The following is a 26,324-nucleotide window of genomic DNA, read 5'->3' as shown; positions in this document are numbered from 1 at the left end:
GGAGAAACAAAAGCCACGAGGTGCCCCCGGGGGTTAGAATGACCTCGCTGTCCTGCAGTTCCCACACCCGCAGCAGTGGCTGCCTCCTTGGAGGGGCAGTTCCAGCAGGCTCCTGCAGGTGGCGCTATCGGCTCCGCGGAGAGGAGGAATCCGCCCAGGCTACTGCGGCAGCCGGGCATCACGTGACCGGCGTTGCGTGGGCGCTGCGCGGTGAGGTCAGACGCCGTTGGCGCCGGCTTGGCCGCCCGCCATCTTGGCCTCTGTGTGGAGGCGGTTCGCGCGGCGGCAGCGGCCTCACCGAGTCCCGCAGCCGGGTACAGGCCAGAGCGCCGGCCCCGGACGCTGCGCGCCAGGTAAGAGACCGCAGGGGGGCCGGGAGAGGGGAGCTGGCCGGTGGGGTCCTCCCTTAGGGGAGCGGGGCTCGCCGCCGCTTCCCCCGCGGCCGGGCGGGGCCGGGCCCCTGGAGCCGGTGGGAGCGGCACTCAGATGAGAGCGGCCTGCGCCGCATGGCCTGGGGGGGGCTCCGTCTGGGCCCCGCTTCCGCTCCCGCTCGGCGTGGGGGGAGCTTGGAGGCGCGGGGGCTGCGGCGAGGGGAGAGGGTTCGGCCCGCTGGCATGGAGAAGGGCGAAGGCTCCCCGAGACCTCCCCCGGGAGATGATGATGGGGGGCTCCCCGTTAGCCGCCTTTTGCTTTCTCCTGTGGGGGAAGGGGCGGGGGGAGAGGGTTAGGTAAAGGGCCCAGCCTACAGTGCTGCTCTGCGGGGAGGTGAGGTGCGGGAAGAAGAGGCCCAAGCCCCATAGCGCTGTTCCGGGGGTGTTAAACGAGGGGGGAAGGGACTCCAGCTCCATAGTGCTTGTAAGGGGGGAGAGGCGAGGCGCGGGCGGGCGGAAGGGGCCCCAGCCCCGTAGTGCTGCTCTCTGGGGCTGAGCAAAGGGCCCCTATTTCTTTGCAGTGAGTAATGGGTCCTTTTTTCTTCCCCTTCTTGAGGCTGTTCTGGGTTGAGCCTGTATTTCCCTCATGGCTCCATGACAAGAGTGATCGATTGGACTTGCTCCTTGCAGGCACTGTGAGCTCCATGGGGCGCTGCAGAAGTAGCATCTCGTCCCTGCTCACCCCTACTGTATGAATAGCCACGAAGGGAAGGGCACTGGGTACAGGAATAGTATTGTGAAACTGAGCTTTTTCCTCTCCCTTGAGGCAACTGATCACACAAATAGGTTGTTGCAAGATTGAAGGCATGGGGCATCAGCGGGTCTTTCTGGTCAATGCAGTTTAGTTATTTTATCTCTTTCTTTCTCTTACCCTGAAATGTTTCAGTGGTCAAGATACAGGAAGGCATGGAATATGCACTTAATGTAGTTGTTAGTTTGTGGTTGTAGTTTTTATTCGACAATTTTGTGTCTGTATTATGGGATACTCACCTATTATTTCCAAGGTTCTATGCTCTATAATGTCTATATGTTTTGATGAGACACTGACATTTTTGTACTCATAATTCTTGAGGTGAATAGGGTGAGTAGAAATTGCAGGATTATTTCATTTAGCTTCAGAATAAAACGCAGCTCACTAAAGTCTTGTTTATGCCATTGTTAGTAATGGTAGGAATGCTAGTGTAGACATGGTTTCAGGGGGCTGCTGGCATTTTAACATGGTGCTGTCTAGACCTGCTTCTGGTCTACATTAAGTATTCCCACCACTGAGGGAAGCAATGGTTGGAAATTTTGGGGGCAGAGAATAATTGTAGAGGCAGCTCAACAGGTTTCCAAGAAAATAAGTTTCTTTGCTGATTAATCAAGAGGAAGCATCCCTGTCTGTAGTGAAGAGTGTCCAATATACATGCTGTTCCAGTGTGTTTCTCATCCCATTGCCCTGTCCCAGAGGATTCCAGACTCGACTTTTGAAAAGTTACTTACAAAGGGGCATATCCCCTCCAGCCCTCTGTCTTGCCCCCCCCCCCACACACCCCATCCCTCTGCCCTGAGCCCTGACTCCCCCTCACACACACCCAGGCCCGTGCCCTGAGCCCCGCACCCATCACCCAGGCCTATGCCCTGAGCCCCCCTCATACACACCCAGCCCTCTGCTTGACTCCTACACACACACACACACACACACGACCCCAGTCCTGACTCTGGCACCCCCACATATACCCGGCCTCCCCCACCCCCTGCCTGACACCTGCACCCCCTCACATGCCCTCTGCCCTGACTCTTGCGCCCCCGCACATCCCCAGCCCCCCACATCCCCACTCCCACCCTGAGCACCAAACGGGAGCTCCTGCACCTCCCCCCCACACATTCTCACCTGCACCCCTCGCACCAAATGGGAGCTGCCCAGGTAAGTGCCCCACATCCAAACCTCCTGCCCCAACCCTGAGCCCCTTCCTTATTCTAGCTGCTGGCCAGACCCTTCACCCCCAGCCCTGTGCTCAGTGCACTCCCACCCTCAGCTCAGTGCAGAGAGAGGAAGATAATGGGCCAGAACCAGGGAGAAGGTAGATACCCTCTGTATGTGGGCAGGGCCGGGACCCCAGACTGGCAGCGGGTTGAGCAGGTCCGGCAGTCGGGATCCCAGCTGGCGGATGGAACCCCTGAGCGGCAGTGGGCACCCACTGCTGGTCTAGGGTCCCGGCCACCGGCCCCGCACAGCCTGCTGCTGGTCTGGGGTTCTGGCTGCCGGACCCTTGCCAGCTGAGGTCCCGGCTGCAGGCCCCACTCAGCCCGCTGCCGGCCAAGGTGAACAGAACCCCAGACCAGCAGCGGGCTGAGTGGGCCAGTGGTATAAGATCAACATTTTAATTTAAATTTAGATGAAGCTTCTTAAACATTTTGAAAACCTTGTTTATTTTACTATACAACAATAGTTTAGTTATATAATATATAGACTTATAGAGAGAGACCTTCTAAAAAAACATTAAAATGTATTGCTGGCACACAAAACCTTAAATTAAAGTGAATAAATGAAGACTCGGCACATCACTTCTGAAAGGTTGCCAACCCCTGATCTAGATGGAGATTGGGACTCATCACCTGTGTTCTGCTCAGACTGACATGTTGTGGCCTTGAGTGTACCCAGTCACTGCACTGCCTAATTTTCTTAATTTGTAAAATGGAGATTACCACTTTTGTAAAGTGCTTAGTATGATAGATAAATGTGCTATATAGGTGCAAACCATTCTTCACAAGCTCTGCTTTGAGGACTGTACCTTTTGAATGCAGTAGTAGCATAAATTCTCTTTACTACTACTTTAAACCATTTAATTGGAAACATTGCCTTAGGAAAAAAACTTCTGCAAAAATAGTTGCAAAAGTTACAGTTGAAGTTTTACTGGAGTACTTCTGGTTATGTAGGTTTATAGAATGCATCTTCAGCCTGTGGGGAAATTAGTTTATAACAGTCTGTTCTGAGAAGTGAAATGGTTGCAGGTAAAAGATTGCACACTTTAGGACACCTTGTCTCGGGTGTTGTTGCTGTTCCGGGGTGGGTTTTTGTTTTGATCAGCAGAAGGTATGTAAGTGGGGGGATTAGGCACACAGTGTAGTAATCGCTTCTCGGCCTTCTGGCTGAGGGGTGAAAACATTACACTGGAGCTGGGTTGTGAAGTCTTCACCCCAAATACCTTTAATTAAATGGGGAAACGACATCAAATTGATAAGACAAGGCAGGTGACTTGAGTGGCTCTATTTTTGTATGGACAGGCAATGTGTATCAGGGTGGCCAAATTAAAGATGTTGCAGTAGTCATGGTGGGATGTACAGGGAGGCACTAGCCTAGGATGGGAGACCAGGTTCAGTTCCCTGCTCTGCCACAGATGTTGTGTGACCTTGGGCAAGTCACTTAGTGTCTCTGTGCCTCAGTTCCCTGTTTATAAAAGTAGGGGTAAATATTTCCCTACTCAGAGATGTTGTGAGGATAAGTACATTAAAGATTGTAAAGCATTCTGAGATCTGATACAAAAATTACATACAGCTTTTTTTATGAGGGCCTGGCCAAAAGATTTGGGGCAAGTCTACACTACAATCTTAAATCAACTTGTCTTAGGTTGACTTACAGCGACCACTTTCACACTACCCTCCTTCTGTCGGTGGTGCACTAGGAGCTCTTCCCCTAACTGAAGAGGGGCACTGGGGTGGGCTGAGAGCCAGAGGTCTCAGCTCTGTGCAGCTCTGCACTAGAGCCCAGCTTTCCCTTGGGGCTTCTTGCCTCCCTGCTCCCAGCCAGGACCAGGGGGACAGCCACCTGGGGCTTCTCGCCTCTGGCAGTAAATCCACCCCAGAGTCCAGTCACCTGCCGTGCTTCCAACGGGGATCCAGGACCAGGTGGAGGGGGGAAGGGCGCAGCAGCACTCAGAGTGGGGAGCCTGGGCAGCAGCCCAAGCTGGGAGCTTGGGTGCCAGCCCAGCTTGGAGTGGAGACCTGACAGCAACCTGGCTCGGGAGCTGACTTTCTTGTCAATTTCATGGCTCCAGGAATCGTGAAATTGACAAGAATGACAGCCAACAGCCCATGTAAGGAGTGCAGTGTCTACACAGACATAAGCCCTATGCCTCTCATGGAGATGGAGTTGTTACGATGGTGTAATTGGGCACTTTTATAGGCGAGAGAGCAAGTCTGTAGTGGAGACACTGACATAGTTGGGTCGACATAAGCTACCTTACGTAGACTTACCTGGTCTAGACTACAGAGTAGTGTGATATGAAGATGAAAAGACCAGATGATGGAGATATTGAGGGGGAAGAAGCACTCACATTAGCCATGAGGCTTTAGAGTTACAGGTTGAGAGAATTTTCTCTCTCCTAGCAGCAAACCTGGGGGAGAAGGAGAGGAATTTCAAATTTATCACACACCCTGAACCCAGAGATTGCTGTAAATGATGGAGTCTTCAAGCAAAATATAAGAGAAAAGTAACCTGATAACACCTTCCCCATTTCCATTAGCTAGGGATGGATGCTGGACTTGACATCATGGAATTACCATGTTGCTTACTAATAGAAACTTCGCTCATTGTTTTTATTGACCTAAGGCTTTAGTAGTCCAATCTGTTTGCCCTGTAATTTTTTCAACCCTTAGTTTTAGTTTTATAGATCCTGACACAATTTATAATATATTCGCCATAACATGGACAGAAACAGGTCAGAAAAGAGCGCAGCTGAAAGGTGTGAAAAAAGATGAACATTGGATAGGTTTGTAAAACTAGGAAAAAAATATAAAGTTAAGTGTTCAAAAATACACAAGGAGCAGAAGAGGATGGAAATTGTAATAAAGTACAAAGATACTGTAATATGTACAAACTGTTATTATGAATACCTCAGACACTACATAACATTAATTCTTTAGCATTTCCTTATAAACTGTTAATTACAGATTGCACTAACTCATGTTGAGTTTTTTTATAATTTGTACTCTTTAAATTTAATCTAGTACTTTCTTAGTTCAAAAGATGTGAAAATGAGACGACAAGTGCAAAAACACAGGTCAGAAGCGCAAACTGTACCTTTGTGTCCAAAGTATGTGTAAAACAAGTCTTAAAAGATACCCATGCAAGGGAAAAAAGAGTTTCAGTTTGATATTTTGTGATTGAAGGTCTGATTTTTTTTTTGTTTGTTTTCCTGCTTGCATTTTTACGTTATACTCCTGGGGGAATTCTGTGCCACTGCGCATGCGCAGAATTTGTCCCCCACAGATTTCTTTACTTCCTTGCAGAAAAAATTACTTTCTGACGGGGAAGCCACAAAAGCTGTCATGTGACCCTTTCCAACAGTATGTTTTGGGTGCCCAGGGCAGCTGGCAGGGAGGTAAATCACTGTGGGGCGGGGGGGGGAGGATTGGGGAAGACTTGGTTGGTGGCTCCTACCTTGTGCCAGCCTAGGCTAGGCTGGGGAGGACAGGACTTCCTCTTCCCCTGCACGGCATCTGGGGCCAGGTCAGACCCACCCCCGGCTGCAGGAAGCTCTGAAAACTCCCCACGCTTCCTGCAGCCATTGCTCCTCTGCTGCAGGGGGAGGCATCCCTGTGCAGGGAGCTGCTCCCCCATCTGCCCAACCCTCATGCATCCAGTCCCCCTGATGCCTAGACCCTCTTGTCAAGTCTCACCTCTCAATGACCCCAACTCCTCCTGCACCTGGACCACCCCGACAAGCCACCTGAACCCAGATCTCCAACCAGTTGCACCTGGATCCCCATCCCACTGAGTCCTACTCCCCCAGCATCCAGCCCCCCCCCACACCCAGCCCCCATGCCGAGCTCTAACCCCACCACACCCAGTATGTCCCCCACCGCCCTTCCGGCTAAGCCCCAACCATCTTCACCTGGATCCCCCTGCAGAGTCCCATTACCATTGCATCACAACAAGCCCCTGTGCATCCAGATCCCCTCTATGCCTGGATCCCCTCTATGTCTGGATCCCCCACTGAGCCAACCGCACTGAGATTGCTCCTTACAGAACTCTCTCAACCCACACCTGGATCCCTCCACACTTGGATCCTGCCTTGCTGAGCCTGCCTGCCCACACCTGGTGCACCTGGCATGGAGTGGCAGGGCCCTGGGGTGTTTCTGGGACAGGCCCAGTTCTTGCACTATGTCAGTGTTGGGTGCAGCCTCACCACTGAGTCTGGGTTTGGGGGTGGGGGAGGGAAGGGAAGCTGCACAGTGAACTCTCAGTTCTGTGCAGCTAGTGGTCTGTGCTCCCCAGTGCCATGCTGGAGCCTCCACATTTATTTGACAAATACAATTTGCAGAATGCTGCAGAATTTTAAAATACTGTGTGCATAATTTTAATTTTTGGGGGGGTGCAGAATTTTTTATTTTTTGGTACAGACTGCCCTCAGGAGTAACGCTGGAAATTCAGGCCCCATGTAGCCTGAAAGATGGCTGGCTGGAGAACTGATAAATCGTAACATCACAAGAGTCAAAGGTGTTGGACAGTTGAGAAGAAGAGGGATTTTTACTTGGACTGTTTTAAATACTATTTGTTGTTAAACATCTTATTCAACTTAAAATCATAACAGAGCTTTTAGTAAGAGGAAGGCTTTATTAAAGATTCAAATATTTCATTTAGGTGTAAGATTGAAGTAGACATCCTCTGAGATAGGAACAGCTAAACTGGGTCAGGCTAAAAGTCTATCTAGCCCAATATCCTATATTCCAACAGTGGCCAATGCCAGGTACTTCAGAGGGAGAACCCTGAGAAGCTCCTACAGAAAAACCAGATATGATATTCCTGACTTTTTTGCTTGCTTGCTTAGAAAAATTAACTTTAAAAAAAAAAAAAGGCAAGCAGGCCCTTTCAGGCCTTCCTCATGCATCATAAAGTAGCAAAAAAAGACACAAGCCCAGGTTTAAAAAATAAAATAAAATCTGATAATCATGTGACCTTTAATACTTTTCCTTTTGTCTGTATATTTTTTTTACTAAAAGCACAAAGGTTTAGAGATAACCAGGTTTACCGTATATTTGCAAAACTAATAGTTTAAGAAACTTTTATAAGTGAATATATCTGGAGTATTTTTCTCATACTACCTTAATTTAAGTTAAATATTTGGGGGAGGGATAGCTCAGTGGTTTGATCATTGGCCTGCTAAACCCAGGATTGTGAGTTCAATCCTTGAGGGGGCCACTTAGGGATCTGGGGCAAAAATCAGTACTTGGTCATGCTAGTGAAGACACAGGGCTGGACTCAATGACCTTTCAGGGTCCTTTCCAGTTCTCTGAGATAGGTATATCTCCATATATTATATATTTTTTATTTGTCAGAATTTAAAATGTGAAATATAAATGTCTGCTGAGATTAAATCAGTTCCATTTGGTGAATTAAACTTCAGTTTTTCAGAAGACAGGGTGGATTTGATTTAAATCACTAGTCAGGAAGACTTAATTTAATCATGGATTTCTACATAAAAGTGCGTTCTTGTTGGTTGTTATAACCTTAATACATATTCTTCACAACTCAGAGATAGATGTAGCTTTCATATTTAGAAGGTACACACTATACATTTTTAAAGTGATTTATTTTGAAAACTTTTCAGATTAGTTTTACAGCTGTATGAGAAAATGATTGGTTATTTCATTTACCAAAGGTAATTAAAGCAGATATTTATGAAGTCATTGAGAGGTGATCTATCTCCAATTCAACAGGTTTCTCATTACTATTTGTAGGATTTTCTTGCCATGCTGTGTTAGAACATCTCACCAGACAGACATTTAAATTGCTTTATTTAAATAAAACAAAGTTATGTCTTCTGGATTTTTTACTTCAACAGCAAACATAATATTTTAACAAAACAAGCATATGATTTTTTGAATTTAGTTAAACATTCACGTTTTTTAAAATCAGGTTTGTTTTTGTTAAAATTGTTTTTAACTAAAATAGTTAAATGAAATATTAAAAAACAAACAAATTAAATCAACTGTGTCAGCCAGGTCAACATGAGAAACCAAAAATATTGGCTTCTGCAGCTAATTCAGTCGTCTTCACCTTCATTTTCCTGTTTGTTCATAATCCGGAAAAGAAAAACAAGCTTTCCTGCTTTTTCAGATCTCAAGCGATTTCTCAGTTTGGAATTAATTAGTCCAAAGGAACTTTCTACACCAGCAGAAGAAGTTATTGCTGTTAAAAGTGAGATTATCACTTCAACAGTCTCTGAATCCAAGTGCTTAAGTGACTTCCACCAGTTCACTGGTGTGACTTTCTTTAAAACATCATCAGCAAACATATATTTCTTGAATGGTTCTTATTCCCAAACTGGGTCTCTTTTACAGCCTGCTGCCATTATAGATTTCCCCTTCTAGTGAGAGAATGGTATGGTAGATCTCAAATCAATGAAGGCTACACTCGGAAAGACCTCAAGACTTATGAAATATGCTGCTCAAACAGTTTAACTTTTGTTTCTACTGTCTGTCCCTCCCTTCTCACATTTGTCTCCAGACTTCTTCTCATTGTCCAGATCAGGGGTCGGCAACCTTTACTATCAAAAGAGCCATTTTGCCCCCTCTTCCACTAAAGAAAAACAGTCTGGAGCCGCAAAACATAACACTGCTTATAAACTTTTAAAAGTTTTAATCTTTTTTAAATTTTACCTGTTACAACAACAGAATACAACAAACAGAAGTGCAGTGTGCATGTGTAGGCCTACTTTGAAATAAATTAAACACTGAACTATGCAGGCCTTTTTGAGTCCTTCCCGTATTTGTGTAAAATTAAAATAAAACCTAGCCCACTTTAATATAAAAAAACATATAGTTGCAGCTTAGCAGTTTTAAAAAAGTAAACATAAAATTAGGAACGTTTTTTGACAAGTCCATTTCAGTGTGCTCTCATCCTCTTCGGGTTTCTTTCTCAGCCAGCAATCAACCGAAGCACCTGAACATACAATAAAAAACTACATCAGCTCCGGGTCTGAAATAAATGTTTTTTTCTGAATAATAATAGCCTATTAAATGCTAGTGTTCTCACATGTTTAATGTGACTTCTGTTTCTGAAGCTCAATGCTGATCTTCCCTATGTCGGGGTTGTAAGATGTGACTTTGATCTTCACACAGGACTGTAGGCTCTCATTTGTGAAGCGGGAGCAATATTTGGACTTTATGAAGTTCATGCTCGAGAAAACTTGCTTGCATAAGTATGTTGAGCCAAAGATGGACAGGACTCCAAATGCATACTTTTTCATGTTCATATACGTGTCGGGAATGGCACTCCATGTTTCAAAAACAAGTTTGTCGGGTTTGGGGAGGTTTTCAATATCATTCCATTTGTGCTCTTTAGCGAGAGTGGCCTTCTGACGGGCGACTTCTTCGAGATCCGCTGTCAGGCTTTTGAACTTGGACACCCATAAGTCTTTATCCGCTATGTCGGCCAGTTCAATTTCAAGATCGGGCTGACTTATCCCTGTGAATGTGGATATGTTCAGCAGGGATGGGTCGATGTCCAGCGGTGTGACAGGGAAGGACAGAGTGTTTTTTTCCTTTCTGAACTCGCTGAATCTTTCTCCAAATGCAGCTTGCATTGCCATAATTGCACGGTGTAAATAATCACAATTTATGTGATTGGTCTCTTCTTTGAACTCCCTCAGGGAGGAGAAGTGAGAGAGCGTACCTCTCTGTACATCTCTGGCAAACACTGTCATCTTGCGCTCAAACGCCAGAACATCCTCCAGCAACTGCAGGGCCTTGCTTCCCTTTCCCTGGAGATTTTTATTCAGCGTGTTTAAGTGACTTGTCATATCCACCATGAAATAAAACTTTTCCAGCCAATCAAGGTCTCCCAGTTCGGGATAGCTGAGGCCTTTGCTTTCCAAGAAGGTTTTCACATGTTCCAGACAAGCAGCGAAGCGTTTCAGCACGTCTCCCCTTGACAGCCACCGAACTCTGTTGTGCAGCAGGAGATCCAAATATGTGCTCTTGACTTCATCTAACCATGAACAAAACTGTCGGTGGTTTAACCCGTTTGCAATTATTTTGTTCACTATCTTAATAACGAGGTTCAGCACTTCCACACATTCAGGGGCGAATGTTTGAGCACACAGTGCTTCTTGGTGCAAGATGCAGTGAAACGTCATCAGCTCTTGATCCAGCGACTTTTGAAGTAAATTCACAAAGCCCTTCTGTGCTCCTCTCATACTGGGTGCACCATCAGTAGACACTGACACCAGGTGAGTGGTGTTTATTCCTTTGGCTTTTAGACAACTCAAAACAGCCTCACAAATGTCCTGTCCCCGCGTTTGGCCCTTTAGCGGTATGAGTTCAATCAGTTCTTCCTGCGGCCCATCAGAGTTCACATATCTGCATAACAGTGCTGTCTGCTCAATATCGTTTACATCACTTGACTCATCACAGGCAATTGAATATGCTTGAGCTGAATTGATGTCATCAATTTGCTTACTGGTGATGTTTGTTGCCATTTTAATGGTCCTGTCCTTGATGGTCTTTGCAGAGAGAGGCATTTCTTTAATTTTCTGAATAATTTCCTGTTTGTTTTTTAATTCGGAGAATAGATGCTCTGATATTTTTATGAACGATTCTTTCATGTATTCTCCGTCTGTGAACGGCTTCCCCCTCCTTACGATCTCATGAGCTGCCACAAAACTAGCAGCTGTAGTTGAGTTTGGAGAGTTGATCCACTTCTTGAAAGTATGTTTGCTCTGCTCAACTTTCCGTAGTAGTTCCGAAATCGCTCTCTTTCGCCCATCTTCAGTTGGGTACTTTTCAGAAAATGCTGAGTGCTTGTTTTGAAAATGTCTTTCAACGTTACATTTTTTGTTGTTTGCTAATTTCTCGCCACATATCAAGCACACAGGTAAGCCAGCGTCGTTGGCAGTGAAGGCAAAGGAATCTGTCCATGCAGAATTAAACTCTCTATTTTCTTCTGAGCTTTTTCTTTTTTGGGATGTATTCATGGTTAGCTTACCGCAGGGGTCGCACACTCAAGAAGCCGCCTGCAGGTAAAGGCGAGGGCTATAGACATGGATGTGACGCATATTTTAATTGACAAATTATAAAAACTTTTTAAAAATTCGATGTTAAAGTATCACCTCGAACTCCAAGATAACTGTGCAACAAAATAAACAAAAATAAAATAATATATAAATAAAAATTAAATTAATAAATAACCGTTATTCTTTTTTTTTCTTTTTTTTTTTCTTTTGTCAAGGCCGAAGGGAGCCACAACAAGGAGGCTGAAGAGCCGCATGCGGCTCCGGAGCCGCGGGTTGCAGACCCCTGTTCTAGACTGAGCACTGAGTCCCATTGGGTAGATAGAAAGATTAACCGAAATAATCTATACAGAAGCGCCTGGAATCCCATAAAATTGGGTCCCTAATCCATGAACTATTGGAACTCGTTTACAAAACTTTTCTTAAAAATTACATAAATATATTGTCTCACACTATAGAATTAGAATTTATAATCCCTGTTCCATGATGAGATATCTTTGAGCTATAATAGTTTTAATTTACATCTTTAGATAGGTTTTTCCTCAAAAAGCATTTTATCAAAAAAATCATTAATTTTTATCCACCCTGTCAGAAGACAGTTAGTGGCGAAGAACCTCTTGAAAAAGATGGTTTTTCCCTCCCAATTGTTTGACTTCTCACCACTTCAAGAATAAAATTCAAAATCTAAGCTGATGAGTTCCAAGTAAGATGTGTAGGTCCCCTATAGTATTTTGCTCTCTGACAACTTTTTCACTTGTCAAAGATAAATTATTTCATTTATGGGTCTTGCCCTGTGATACTATTTACACTTGTGGTTGAAGTCCAAGAAAAGTACCTGAAGCTTGATTTTTTGCGTAATAAAATGTAAATTAAGCTTTTTTTCCCATACTACAGCTGGCAATTTTTTTGAAAGCAATGGATTAGTCCACATGAAATTCTTTCCATCCTCACAAATCAGAGAGGATATTGCAGTCAGGTTATTTTCTGCAAAACAGAAACAAAAACAAAATATTATATATAGAATAAAGTGTTTGAGACATTACAAGTAGATATTTGGAATAGCTATTCTGGAATAAACTCTTCTGAAGTTCCATAATAGCTCCCTATGTGAACACAGCATTCAAAAATGTCACTTTATTCCAGAAAAATTAGTGTCCTTATGGTTTTCCCGAGAACAGTTGGTCCAGTCAGTTTCCCCATGTACACAAGCCCTTATTCTGCACCTCTCCTTTTGAATAGCACCTTCTCCTACAGCACAGATGTATTGAGAAGGTAAAAAGTAGATAGGGGACATAAAAGGCACAAATCATGTTTATTCTGGCAAATTCATTTCTAGAGTGGATAGAAGGGCTTAAACACTTAAAAACCACTAGAACATCTTTTGTGCATTGATACACTTTATTCCAGAATTCTTTATAATTTGCAGTTGGGTGTGGGAGCTGCCTTGAAAAAATTTCCTGAAGGGAGCTGAGTCTAGAGGAGAGGAGGGCAAACTATAGCCCACGTGCCAGATCTGGCCCATCAGGGCCTTCAGTCCAGCCTTTGGGATTGCCAGCCCCCGGCACAGCAGGGCTAAGGCAGGCTCCCTGGCCCCACGCCACTCCCAGAAGTGGCCGGCACTATGTCTCTTTGGCCCCTGGGGGAGGGGCAGAGGGTTCCATGAGCTGCCCTTGCCTGCAGGGACTGCCCCCCACAGCTCCTGTTGGCCAGGAACAGGGAACCATGGCCAACGGCAGCTTCGGGGGTGGCACCCGCAGGCGACAGCAACACACAGCGAAGCCGCCTGCCCCACCCCATCCCCAGGAGCCACTGCTGGACATGCTGGCCACTTCTAGGAGCGGCATGAGGGCAGGCAGGAAGCTTGCCTTAGCCCTGCTGCCACCCCGGAGCCACTCAAGTTAAGTGGTGCCAGGCTGGAGTCCGCATCCCGAAGCGCTCCTTCTGCCCAAACCCCTGCTGCAACCCCTCCTGCAACCCAACCCCTGCCCTGAGCCTCTCTCCTGTACCCCAGCCCCTTGCCTTGAGCCCCTGCCTGCACACTGCATCCCCTCCTGCACCCCCACCTTAGCCCTACATTCATAGTCCTGTGTACAATTTCCCCACCTAGATGTGGCCCTTGGGCCAAAAGTTTGCCCACCCCTGGTCTAAAGGCTGCTTTGAAAAACTTCTTGCTGCTACTTATGGTTTTTAAAATTGATCTCTTAGCAGAGGGATTGAAAATCCAGTTTCTACCTAAAAACTACCCATTAGTAAGACAAGCTTTAATTTTTCTGTGATTGGGGGATGATATCCTTTAAATGCTGTGTTTGAGGCCTGAAGGAGAGAGATGGTGCTGGGAGAAGCCAGCACCGAATGAGAGTTGTGGTTGTTTAAGAAGGCTGGGGCAGAGAGGATTCTGGGGGGAAACTCTTTCTCTGCCAAAAGTGTTCATTACTGTAGGATGAAGTTGGGAATTAGGTGATACTGGCACATGGAATGGGAGGCTAGGACAGCATTCCTGGGCTGAGCTGTTCCAAGTGGGGAAGCTCTTCTAGTCTGCCTTTTAATCCTTTTACTGCCAATTCCACCTTCTGTTTCATGTTGGGAGCCTGCAGGATGCTTAGCCTGGCCGTGGGAGCCTAGGGGCACTGACATCGTAACCAGGAAGTGGCTCTTTGTGAAAGATCAGCTATGCGGGGAGCAAGAAGCTGTCCACCAACTCAAGCGGCCTTATTTCAGAGCTTGTGCGGGTGCTGAGAATGCTTGAGGGATAGTATAGGAGAGACTAGAGGGAGAATGGAAAAACAGAGGCAGATGACATTGGTCAGGAGCAGAGAAACGGCAGCGGATTATCTCGGCTCCAGTCCCTCATGTTATATTGGTCCTTGGAATTCTACACATTAAGAATCTGAATTAAAGTTAACTAACACAAGTGTTACGCACGTAGCAACATGGCCTGCTCAAAAGGTGGGCATCTGTTTTGTACCAGCTTATGTTTCTGGAGGTTTATTGAGACTGGTCCTGGGAAGAATGCACCCTAGTAAAATGTCTGTGAGGCTTCAAAGGCATAGGTGACTGTTAAGAGGCCTACATCTGAGAGAAGCCAGTCTGCTGATCGTCTGCTGCTGGAACTGCATGGCCTTTCACTATTGCTTTCTGTGTATGTAGAAGCAGATCCAGTAGTACCCTAACATTGTTACCTTATCAGAAAAGAATGGCATGATGCCCACTTACTGGTGAAAGAGAAGTGGACTGCTTGTACCTTCCAATATCACCAGATCTGCTCATTCTACACCAGTTTTCTCCCCATCCAGGTCCGAACCTCTGGTAGCAAGTGAGAAAACACAGGCATTGCAGAATCTATTAGTCTTTTTAAAATTAAAAATGTTTTTTCAGGATGGTTTCCTTTTTTTCCAGAGGACTCATCAGTATGCACTCATGGTTAGACTAAAACACTGAAGTGAAGTAAAACACTGTTGCCCCATTGAGGCATTTTTTCACTGATTTTGAAACATTTAAAGTCTTTCTTTTTAACTGGCAACTTGCTTAAAGGTAGTTGGCAAAAGCAAAAACTTGGACTTCTCCCTTTTTTGCTGCTTGGTGATGTATGAAGTTCTGAAAGGTTTTAGTCTAAAACTTCTTATGGTCGCTTTTTTATCTGAAATTGGGGGGTGAGGTGTACAGTAGGGAATTTAGGGTGAAAACCCTCATAGTGTTACCATTGGTTCAGTAATTCAGAAGATAAAATGTTTTTCTGAAATTCCATTGTGTTGGGTTGGCCTGTAGTGTTTTGAGAAGTAATAAAAATAAAATCACATGAGACTAAAAGCTAAATAATTGAGGGGGAAGGCTTTGTAGTCACTGTTCAAAACTTTTGCAATATCTGCTTAACTTCAGTGCCTAATAAACATTTGGAAGAAAAATGACTGATTTGAGGTGTAAGAGCTCACTATCCACACTTGAGAGACACACCCCTTCTCTTGAAATCCTCCGGCAAAACCAGTAGCATCCTGATTAGTTAAAAAACCAAACAGAAAGACCTTTTAAAAAGACTCTCTTTAGGCTCTTTTTTTACATAATGTAGGTGCATGTCCAATATTTAAGATGATTGGTCCTTTTTTTAAAGGAAGACTCACAGAGATCAGTTATACCCAAGGTGAATCAGTAATTGAAAAACTTGTTTAAATAGATAAATTCTCTGTTTAATAGAAAAAAGTGGTTCACAGTGGTTGGTATTACACACGAAATATGTTTATATCCTTTATGAAAAGGATAGTTTACCTAATACTGCTCGTTGATAGCATGCACGTGAGTTGCTTTGGTAGCTATCTTAAAAATATTTCTTCATTATTTATACTAAAGAATGAAATATTCAGTGCTTTGACACTTAGTTTTGAAATGTATTTACGACCTTTTTCCCCTCATTCTATGAAGAATTCTTGCAGTCCTTCTAGCAAATCATCTGTGTATTTTACCAAGATTGGGGGGAAAAAATTACCTGACACCTTAGTTCCCTCTAAGCTGTGCAGCCGCGCAGCTACATATTAAGCACCATGGAGGCGCTCAGGCTGTGGCAGGGAGAGATGCCTCTCCTCAGCCCTAGACCTGCTGTGGTGCCCCTCCCACGATCCAGCCTGGCCTTCAACCTGCCACAGCCATGGGGACAGGCGCCCCTGGCCCAGACATGCTGGGAGACGGGCACACTGACCCAGACCCATCGGGGCTGGGGGAGAGATGCCTCTCCCTCCCAGCCCAGGTGCTGCTGCAGGGAGAGAGCACTGAGGAGGGGAAGGGGAGAGCTTTTACCCACCGCATTCCCAGCCCCATCCCAGAGCCTGCATCCCAGCTGGAACCTTCACACCACCCCCACCTCCCCCCACACCTCAGCCCTGTGCCCCTTGTCTGCACTCCGCCACATGAATTTTGTTGTGTGCTATGTACCATAACAGGGTTCAAAAAAGAACTAGATAAGTTCATGGAGGATCGGTCCATCAATGGCTATTAGCCAGGATGGACAGGAATGGTGTCCCTAGCCTCTCTTTGCCAGAAGCTGGGAATGAGTGACAGGGGATGGATCACTTGATTGCCTGTTCTGTTCATTCCCTCTGGGGCACATGGCACTGGCCACTGTCGGAAGACAGGATACTGGGCTAGATGGACCGTTGGTCTGACCCAGTAGAGCCGTTCTTATGTAATATGGAGGTTGTGTCACTGCCTGACACTTGCTGTCCCAAGAAATAAACATACTAACCAGGGTGAAAAAATACCTATGCTGTCATGCTCCCTCCCTCCCATTCATTTTAAAGGAGTGAACACATGCCATGTGATTTTAATATTGTCGATAAACTTAAATTTGTTATGCTGTATTAGACAGTGACTGTCTGTTTTGATATACTTTTCTTCATGGCTTCACTTCAGTGTTTTTTTCTGTAAGACTAAACTTCAACATAGGTTAATATGCGGCAGTCTCTTAATTGCCAGAAAATTAGTTAAGCACCTTCGTAAAGTAGTTGGAAAAGTAAAAATCTTGCAGTGCAGTTTTTTAGCAAGGTATTGTAGTCTGACAAAGAAATGCAAAAAATTAAAAGAACTGTCAAGTTAAATAAACATAAAATAACTCGACTTAAAGGTGAGCTGCCAGAGGGGTCTCATATTGCTGCTATTTTTAGTAGAAAATATATTTTTTCATTTTTTTTCTTCAAGATGCATTAGCAAGTCACGTTTTAGATTACTCTAATTACAGTTCTTAAGGTTTAATGGAGTCTGTAAATGGCCATATTGTGTCAGCATATTACCTATGCACAGACTTGCATAAAAATTGTCAATGACAAAGGAATTACTTAAATAACTTTTACGTAGTGATTGTTGATTAATTTGAAGATGTGCCGGCACTCAGGATAGGGGTGTGTTCACAGCTTTTTCTTAATGAATTACAGTCTTCACCAGTAGTTTAACAAATGATTGCGAAACCAGATATATTTTACTTCTGATTACTTATTATAATAAGCATGTCTTTCTGTTAGTCTGATTTGTATAGAACAAACTGGTAACTGAATTATAGGCTTATAATACTATCAAAGGGCTTTGGTGATGACAGATCACGCAAGTGTTTTATGTAGTCCCTATAACCCTTCAGTGCAATTGCAGCTCTGTAATTTTTCCCCCTCTTTTATGTATACTCTTGCAGGAATATCAGGCAATGCAGAATTTGCGCAGAATTAATGTTCTGAGACGTCCCAACAGAGCTGGGGATGAGGGTTTGGGAGGGGCTCAGGGTTAGGGTCCTGGGGCAAGGGCTGCAGGGTGGGGCCAGGAATGAGGGGCTCAGGGTGTGGGAGGGGGCTCTGGGCTGGGGTTGAGGTATGGGAGAGGGGCAGGCTGGGGATGAGGAGTTTGGGGTGCAGGAAGGGGCTCTGGGTTTGGGGGGCTCAGGGCTGGGATGGGGGATTGGGGTGCAAGGTTGAAGTGCAGGAGGGAATCAGGGCTCTGGACTGGGAGACAAGCTCTTGGGTGGGTCCAGAGATAAGGAGTTTGAGGTGCAGAAAGGGGCTCCGCATTTGGGGGGGGGGCCTCAGGCTTGGCAGCAGGGGGTTGGGGAGTGGGTTTACCTCGGGCAGCTCCCAGGCAGCGGCGCAGCAGGGATGCTAGGGCAGGTTTCCTGCCTGTCCTGGCGCTGGAGACCGCGCTGCACCCCAGAAGCAGCCAGCAGCAGGTCCGGCTCCTACTGGCTCTCACCTGCAGGCAACGCCCCTCCCCCCCCCCAGCTCCCATTGGCTGGGAACTGGCCAGTGGGAGTGCGGAGCTGGTGCTTAGGGTGGGGGCTGCGTGCGGAGCCCCGTGGCCCCCCTGCCTAGGAGCTGCACCTGCTGCTGGCTGCTTCTGGGGTGCAGCACAGTGTCAGAACAGCTAGGGACTAGCCTGCCTTAGTCAGGCAGCACCACCAACAGGACTTTTAATAGCCTGGTCAGCAGTGCTGACCAGAGCCGCCGCGACCCAGCACCTTACATTCCATGACCCAGTACTGGGTCGCGACCTGCAGTTTGAAACCCACTGCTCTAAAGGCTGAGAAACCAAAAGGCAAATGAAAAGAACCCCAGTTGATTATTTTTCAAGATCTCATTACTTTTTAAGCCAATCTTATAATTTTTGGGTCTAAACACATTTGAACAATTGGGATTGGCTATACTGGATATCGTATAATTAACTAAAGACAATCAGATACTATGATGAGTGGTATAAGAACCTCTACAAAACAGACTCTAGGCCACTACCAGTCCCCTCAGTCAAGACTCTTCAGCTGATGAATCTTGTAATTCATAAGTATGAGATTGTATTTTGAACAGGGCGTTTTTATGTTGTATATCTGGCATAGGTTATATAACTGCTGCAGTGTTTGGCAACTGTGTAGACTTTAAGATTCTTAACTGTAATTCAAAAAATGGTAGGGGAAGCTTGCTAGACATTGCATATGTGGTGAAGCATTGATGTTTCATGACGAGTAGAGCAAGTATAAGTGTCGCATCTTGGACGCAAGTGTTTACAGCTGTGCTTTATTAAAAGGTTCCTTATGTACCTTACTCTTCTGCCCCTTTCTTAATATTTAACTGTTTTTAGGCAATATGATTTTGTAAAACCAGTAAACTTATATGGGGAATTTAGGGAAGATTTAGTACTCTAAACTACTCTTAATCGATCTTAAAAATTGATTAGATTTAAAGTTGGCTTTAATGAAGCTAGAGGGCGTGTTATAAGGCAGTGGTTTTCAAACTGCGGTTCGAGACCCAGTACTGGGTGACGGAATGTAAGGCACTGGGTCGCAGTGGCTCTGGTCAGCACTGCTGACCGGGCTGTTAATAGTCCCGTCGGTGGTGCTGCCCGGCTAAGGCAAGCTAATCTCTAGCTATTCTGACACCGCACTGCGCCACGAAAGCGGCCAGCAGCAGGTACGGCTCCTAGGCAGGGGGGCTACGGGGCTCCGCAAGCTGCCCCCACCCTGAGCACCAGCTCCACACTCCCATTGGCTGAGCGGGGGAAGGGGGCGCCTGCAGGCGAGAGCTGCGAGGAGACGCGCACCTCTATCTAAGAGCCGGACCTGCTGCTGGCCGCTTCCGGGGTGCAGCACGGTCTGCAATGCCAGAAGAGGCAGGAAGCCTGCCTTAGCACCCCCTGCTACACCACTGACCGGGGCTGCCCGAGGTAAGCCCATGCCCCAATCTCCAGCCCTGAACCCCCCAAACATTGAGCCCCTTCCTGTACCCCAAACTTCTCATCTCTGCCCCAGCCCAGAGCCACCTCCTACGCTCCGAACCCCTCATTCCTGGCCCCACCTCACAGCCCTCACCTCTGCACTCCAACCCTCTGTCCCAGCCCTGAGCCCCTTCCACAAACCTCTCATCCCCAGCTCTGTTGGGCTGTGGGCATCAACAATTTTCTTCAACTGGGTCGCCAGAAAAAAAATTTGAAAACCACTGTAAGGCATGTTGAACGCAGCCATAGAAATGGCTGCTATTGAAACACAGCTTTTGTGTTGGGAAGTTTGCATTTAAAGGGAATAATTGTATATGCACATAAGTGCTCAGTTAAGTATGTATTTTCAAAACTGGTTAGAGGCATAAAGTGAGATTTGTTAACCTGTTGCCTCTTTATCTGCATTTTACCATCCCATGCCAATTAATTCTTTACTCCTGGGGGAATTCTGCACCACTGCATGCATAATTAATGAGCCATGCATTTTAAACTTTTTGCGCAGAAAAAAACCTCTGCCAGAAAGTTGCTGCAGTTCTGCCTTTTGCCCACCAGATGGTACTGTGGTGATAGAACAGAGCAGCAGCTCCTGGCCAGCTAGGGAAGAGAGAGAGCCTGCCTTCTTCACAGTGCCTGTCAGGCCAGATCAGGAGACAGGGGATATGGGGAGACAGACAAACATGGGGCTGCTGCAGGGTCAGACAGGTACTCATAAAAGCTAGAGGGGGAGGACAGACTGGGACGGGTTGAATGGGAGTGGAGGCCCAGGGCCACATCAGGATGGGGGAAGGGGTGTAGGGCCACATAGGGACAGGGGTTGGCTGAGTAGGGGTACAGAGACACATGAGGGCGGGGAGGGGGTGTAGGGCTACATGGGGAGGGGGGTTTCTGGGGGTGGAGGGACACATGGGGGTGCAGGGATACATGGGGAGAGGCAGATGTGCCTGACTGAATGGGAGAGGCTAGGGGTGAGCCAGGTCTTCATGGGGGAAGCTCCCTAACAGTCCTTCCCGACCCCCCCAAAAAACCTGTTCCATACTTTTCCCACCCATACCTAACAACTCTCCACACTCTGGTTGCTTCCCAGCATTTACTTCCCTCTCCTTCAGCTCCTCCATTATCATTGACTCCCCCAAGCCTTTGCACTGCTTCGCAGGGGTGCAGAAAATACAGTTCTGTATTGTAGTTTAAATGAATTATTACTCAGAGTTCTGTATTAATATGCCTAGTAAGGAATCTGTTTTGTTGTCTGTATTGTTGTCAAGCATACTTGCTGACAAGTATTTGAAATAAATGACCAAAAATAATTGAAACTGGTGTAATTATATTGTTGTTTTGACAAATAAAATATGCAGGAAGTTGCAGAATTTGAAAATATTGCGTGCAGAGTTTTTAAATTTTTGTGCACAGTTTTTAAATTTGTGGCACAGAATTCCCCCAGGAGTAAATTCTTCAACTCCTTGTTCCCTCTTCTCAACCCTAGTGGGGGGAAGAGTTGCGGGGGTGGGGTGAGGTTGAGTGTGTTTTGGTAGTAAGGAGAGTTGGATTTTGTTTTCGTTATGGGCTCTTGCAATTGTGTGTTTTGCAGTTTAATGAGATCTAAGCAGCTGCTTCTTACATTAGAAATGCAGATCTTTTCTTCTCTGAAAAATAACTGTTGAGTTAGTAAAATAATGACATTACAGGAATGAAAGCGATCGTTGAGTGGGGCAAGGAGTTTTAGTCCCTATAGATGTCTTTGTTAAAGACACCATCACTACCACGCTTTAAGCTCAAGAGCTCTTAATCTTTTTTTTTAAAAACCCACTGATTAAGCTAAATGGCAATAAAACGTTTGTAAACCAAAATAAGAATGGCTATGCACAAACTTTTGCATTAGTTTAATTAAATCAGTTTAAACATACACCTGTATTTAAAAGTATGTCATGAACGACCTAAAATTGGCTTTTTTGCTCTGACAATCTTAACAGTTTTTTCCTCAGTATTTTTCATGTTTAAATAAATGATGGGAAAGAAAGGAAAAGAAAAGATAGGAAAAGTTCAGTATCCTGGGATTTGTTATCTAGACAGAAATCCCTAAAACGCTCTATCTTCATCTTACAATGTCCAAAGGAAAGAGCTGCTTGCCTCCAAGTCCTCAGAGCTTCTGCCTAATAAAATGTGGAATAAGTGAGCCAAGGGCTTCTGGAAGTGGTTAGTCATTCATTGGGTCTGTTTCTATAGTTTTCAGGTAAGTTAGCCTGATTGGATGTACAGGTGCAGCCTACTTTATCCCTAACACTGCTAAACAAGTGCTGAAAAATTTCTGGCTGAAGAGGCTCATACTGTCAATAAAAGCCACCTTTCACTGCTGAAAGGTATTACTTAATGAGGGCTATTTTCATGCCAAACATCAGCTTTCTACTCCAAGTCATTTTGGTGCCTGTTAGAAAAAGGTGTGTCTTACTAATAGGGAAAGTTTTGTGTTCTCCCTTCTCCTGGCCCGGGAGCGCAGACCCCGTGGCTTGCCGCACTGGGAGAGTGGGGCCATTTGCCCACCCCTGCATTAGGGTGTGCCTGGGCACACCCTGTGCGCATGCCTGTGCTTCTGCCCCCAGTGGGTGAGGGGGGTAATGGAGGGCAGGGAAGAGCGGGATGGGCTGGGCAGGGCAGGATTTTTAATGGGCATTAAAAATTGGCTTGCATGCCGTCTTTGGCACGTGTGCCATAGGTTGCCGCCCCGTGGACTATGGTGTAGTAGATGTGCGCAAGTCAACGAGGTTAAGGTTGTACATTGAACCATTTTGCTTTTTGTGACTTGAATAACAATGTGCAACCTTAATGTTAGCATTAATGTAGTGTTTTTTATTTCATTACTTTTAGTGTTTTCTCAGTGTTTTTTCTCCAACTTTATGGAGATGTGGAGTGTAGCAGCTGCGAGGTCTGGCCAGAACAGGGAAAACCCCACACTGCATTCAGTTTTTGCTTACCTTTGAAACTTTTAGCCTGATATCACATTAAAATATTTAAGTTTGCGATATGGGGTTAATATCTAAAAGCTGTTTAGCACTTACTTGACACAATGTTTTATCAGTATCAGAGGGGTAGCCCTGTTAGTCTGGATCTGTAAAAAGTGACAGAGTCCTGTGGCACGTTATACACTAACAGATGTATTGAAGCATAAGCTTTCGTGGGTGAATACCCACTTTGTCAGATGAATATAACGAAGTGGGTATTCACCCATGAAAGCTTATGCTCCAATATGTCTGTTAGTCTATAAGGTGCCACGGGACTCTGTCGCTTTTAATAAAACGTTAAAATCCTAATAACATATTGGGAATCTGAGAGTATTTATTAAAGATAGTGTTATAAATGGGCCATAAATCAGGAATGCTTTAAAGTAAAAGTTGGACTGTCAAAAAAAAAAAAAAATAGGGAAGCTGCTTCTGGTTCCAAGTCCCCAGAATCCACTTACAAGTCTTGATCTGTTGCTGTGTTAGAGTAAACAGTCCATTCTTCAGATGACCCACAAATTCAATTGTTTACCAAATTTCACATACTTTTCAGGATATAGTGAGGCTCATTCTACCCATAGATCATAGTGATGTTTTGCAGTTGTGAAGCAACTTCTCTGCTTGCTTAAAGATGTAGAATCTGGAAATATGCTAGATTTACAGTTACAGTGAAAATTTTCCATTCTTGTTGCAGCTTTTAACACCTTATTCTTCATCTTACCTGTTTTGCACGTGAGACAGTTCAATAAAGTAGCAGGACCATTCTCCTAAAGCCAGTAGTAATGGGTTTGGAGGAACACACACCATTACATTTAACCACCCAGGTAGCAAAAAGACGCCAGTTAAGTCTTCACTCTTCCTCAGTAGTTTGAAAATTTACCTGAGACTTATTTTTCAGGGTATCCATTAATGAGGGTGTGTTTTGGGGATGTTGACATTGTAGCTTGACATGACTGTCAAACTGATATCAATACCCTACTTCTAAGAGGGGAAAGATTACGCTTTCTAGAGGAAGTGGTTAGAAAAGAATATAGAAAGGAACCCAGGAATACTGACTTCTGTGCAATTTACCTAGATCCTTATATGGCTTCCAGTACTGTGGTATATGTGTGCCTCACAGACATTAATGAATTTATTTTCATAGCGTGGTAAATATCATGAGGCCCTCTTTAAGATGAGGAATTGTGAGTTGCCTACGATTGCACAGAAAGTCTATGGCAGAGCTGGGAATTGAGTACAGTTGTGAGTCTGTCCACTACGGACCATCCTTCTTTGCCAAGCCGTGGCATTGGTTTACTGTGTGACCTTTGGCAATTCAATTTAACCTCTCCACTTCTTTTCCACTCTAAGATGAGGACATTTGCCTATCTTCTATAAATTATTCTGGTGATTATCTAGCTAATATTTGTAAAACTTTGAGAGATCCTGAGAAGAAATCATCATGTAAGTATAACATGTGATTAGTTAACTATTGTAGAAGTATACAATACTCTACATCAGATAAAACCCTTTTGCCACAGTGTTGTCAAATTAGATAGTCCTGACTGTTGCAGAGAAGGTGCCTGATGTGTTATGCAGTTCTTTGAAGTATAACTTCTATTTTTTTGCTTGCACAAACCAGGAGGATTCCAGTGGTAGGAAATTGAGGCATTTTTTTAGTAGTCAGGGATTTGCAGCATATTGTGCTTCAGATTGATCAGGAACCTACTAGTTGAAGGTTCATAAGATATGGAGCCCCTGAGCATGCCTCAGGGACAGCACCATGATAGGAGTCTCATTCCAGTATCCTCTCCTTTATCAGAAGCTGTTGGTGGGGGAGTTGACATCTTACCTTCGCATTACTGCAAACATTTCTCATCTTCCCCCTTTCATTTCTGTCTTTAGCATGTGTATGCTCTATCTCCTGACTACTAGAACATAGAAATCTTACTGGACACTTTAATATGAGGTGATGAGAAGTGTGTGTTTATATAAAACTGCCATTCTGTGGGAGAAATGTGAGAGGAAAATATAGAGGAAGTAACTAAACTACAAAATGTAGGGGATAGACTATCCTTAAGAGATACTACGTTCAGATAAACTCCTCTACATAGGCCACTTTCAAGAAAAGGGACTTGTAGAGGCATTCACATCCTCCTAATAGTTGAAGGAGCTTCTTTATATGAGATTCACCTTTTGTGGTTTTCTATAAAGAGAAGATAACTCTTTGCATGTGCCGCAAGTTCTTCCTTGATTAGTCTGCAGTTAGTCTTAATCTTGCAAAGTGCAAAATTTTAAAATATTTTCTAACAGTTAAATTGTTCTCTGGTGTATTCAAGTTTGGAAGGTTTCCTTTAAATGGGCTTATTTTCTGGACCACAATTCTGCAATAATCTATGGCCACAAAATAATGGAATATAGTGGGGCCTTGGCATGGTGTGCTTTTACATACTAGAAGGATCTCGGAGTACAGGATATATACATATCATAATACCCTGTGCTTTAACTCTGGACCTAAATAAGTGACAGAAAACTTCTTATTGTAGTCTGAAAAATAGTGTAATATAAAGTATAGTAACTTCTGTAGGCTTAACTGATGAAAATGTATTTGTATAAGTCTTATTATGACAGTTAACTTTTGATGTCATAACTTATTTGTTGACAGTATTAAGTTTAAGTGGCTGAAAGTACTATCTTTGCTCCAAAAGTTAAGGCACATAATGCCTTTTGTAATTGTGCGAATGTTAACTATAGTGACCCGAAATGGTTCATTGACCATATTAAACTTCTTTTTTGGATGCAGTGAACTCTGCCAGTTGCTATTACTTCATTTACTGTAGCACATCCCTTTCCTTCCTAACAAGTTAATTATTTAATTTTAGTGAGTGATTAGAGACTTAAAATTGCATGCTTCTGCTTTCTTGAGAGCATGCAGCCATCTCATATCCTTTAATTAACTGATTTGTTTGATATTGTGATTCAGCTGTCTAATAACAGATTGGCATAGTTTTCTTTTAGTGGATGCACATTTAATAGTAAATATTAAAAGTTAACTAAGAGATCAGATATTAAGTAGGCTAGTTATTTAATTGATTAAAAGTACAAATGTTAGCAAGGACTAACTTTGAAGAAGTTGGTGTGCTGAATTAATCTAAAAACCTCAGCTGAGCATATGTTTCTATGTACTTAACACATCCAGAGTATGGCACTGTGGAGCATAGATGATTTCATGCATAAATAAGAGCAGAGGTTTAGGGCCTGGTCAAAATTTTTATCTTGGAAGTCCATATTCTTTGGCACTCAATTCCATGCATACTAAGTTAAATATGAAAATGTATTGACCGACCTAATTCAAAAAGTTTCCCAAGGACCTGTTTACTGAGGAATGTGAATTTAATCACTTTAATTACCATCTTCATGCAGTTTTTAGTTGAACTTAAATATAACCAACCATGGCAAAATACATAATGTAAAAATAAACATAAGGCAACATAGAACAATCATCTATGGCAAGTTAACAAAATCAGTATAAAGACAACTTAAATGCAGAGTTTTTATGCATTCCCATAAAGCTTTAACAGTCATTCTAGCAAGAATTGCTGTTAAAGTTGTCTAACTGTTGCTGTTGTTGTAATTCCCTGTTTTCACTAAACCATAACTTTCTGTAACTTTCACTTTAATCTATAAAGTTTTCCATGCTTGGT

At 44.4% G+C, this 26,324-nt stretch overlaps 1 protein-coding gene across 13 annotated transcripts in view; it reads left to right on the top strand.

The window, feature by feature from the left end:
- The first annotated feature begins 221 nt into the window (after positions 1–221).
- Positions 222–26,324, top strand: part of PRRC2C (proline rich coiled-coil 2C) — a 123,462-nt gene continuing 97,359 nt past the window's right edge. For all 13 annotated transcript variants that reach the window (XM_039483614.1, XM_039483622.1, XM_039483621.1 and 10 more), the window contains exon 1: positions 222–353. The gene's annotated coding sequence lies outside the window, so the exon portion shown is untranslated. The remainder of the gene's footprint in view (positions 354–26,324) is intronic.

The sequence above is a fragment of the Mauremys reevesii genome, linkage group 8 (genome assembly GCF_016161935.1).
Source record: "Mauremys reevesii isolate NIE-2019 linkage group 8, ASM1616193v1, whole genome shotgun sequence".
In the NCBI taxonomy this organism is placed as follows: domain Eukaryota; kingdom Metazoa; phylum Chordata; order Testudines; family Geoemydidae; genus Mauremys; species Mauremys reevesii.
The sequence above is the reverse complement of the archived record's forward strand: the minus strand, read 5'-3'. Positions and strand labels throughout refer to the sequence as shown.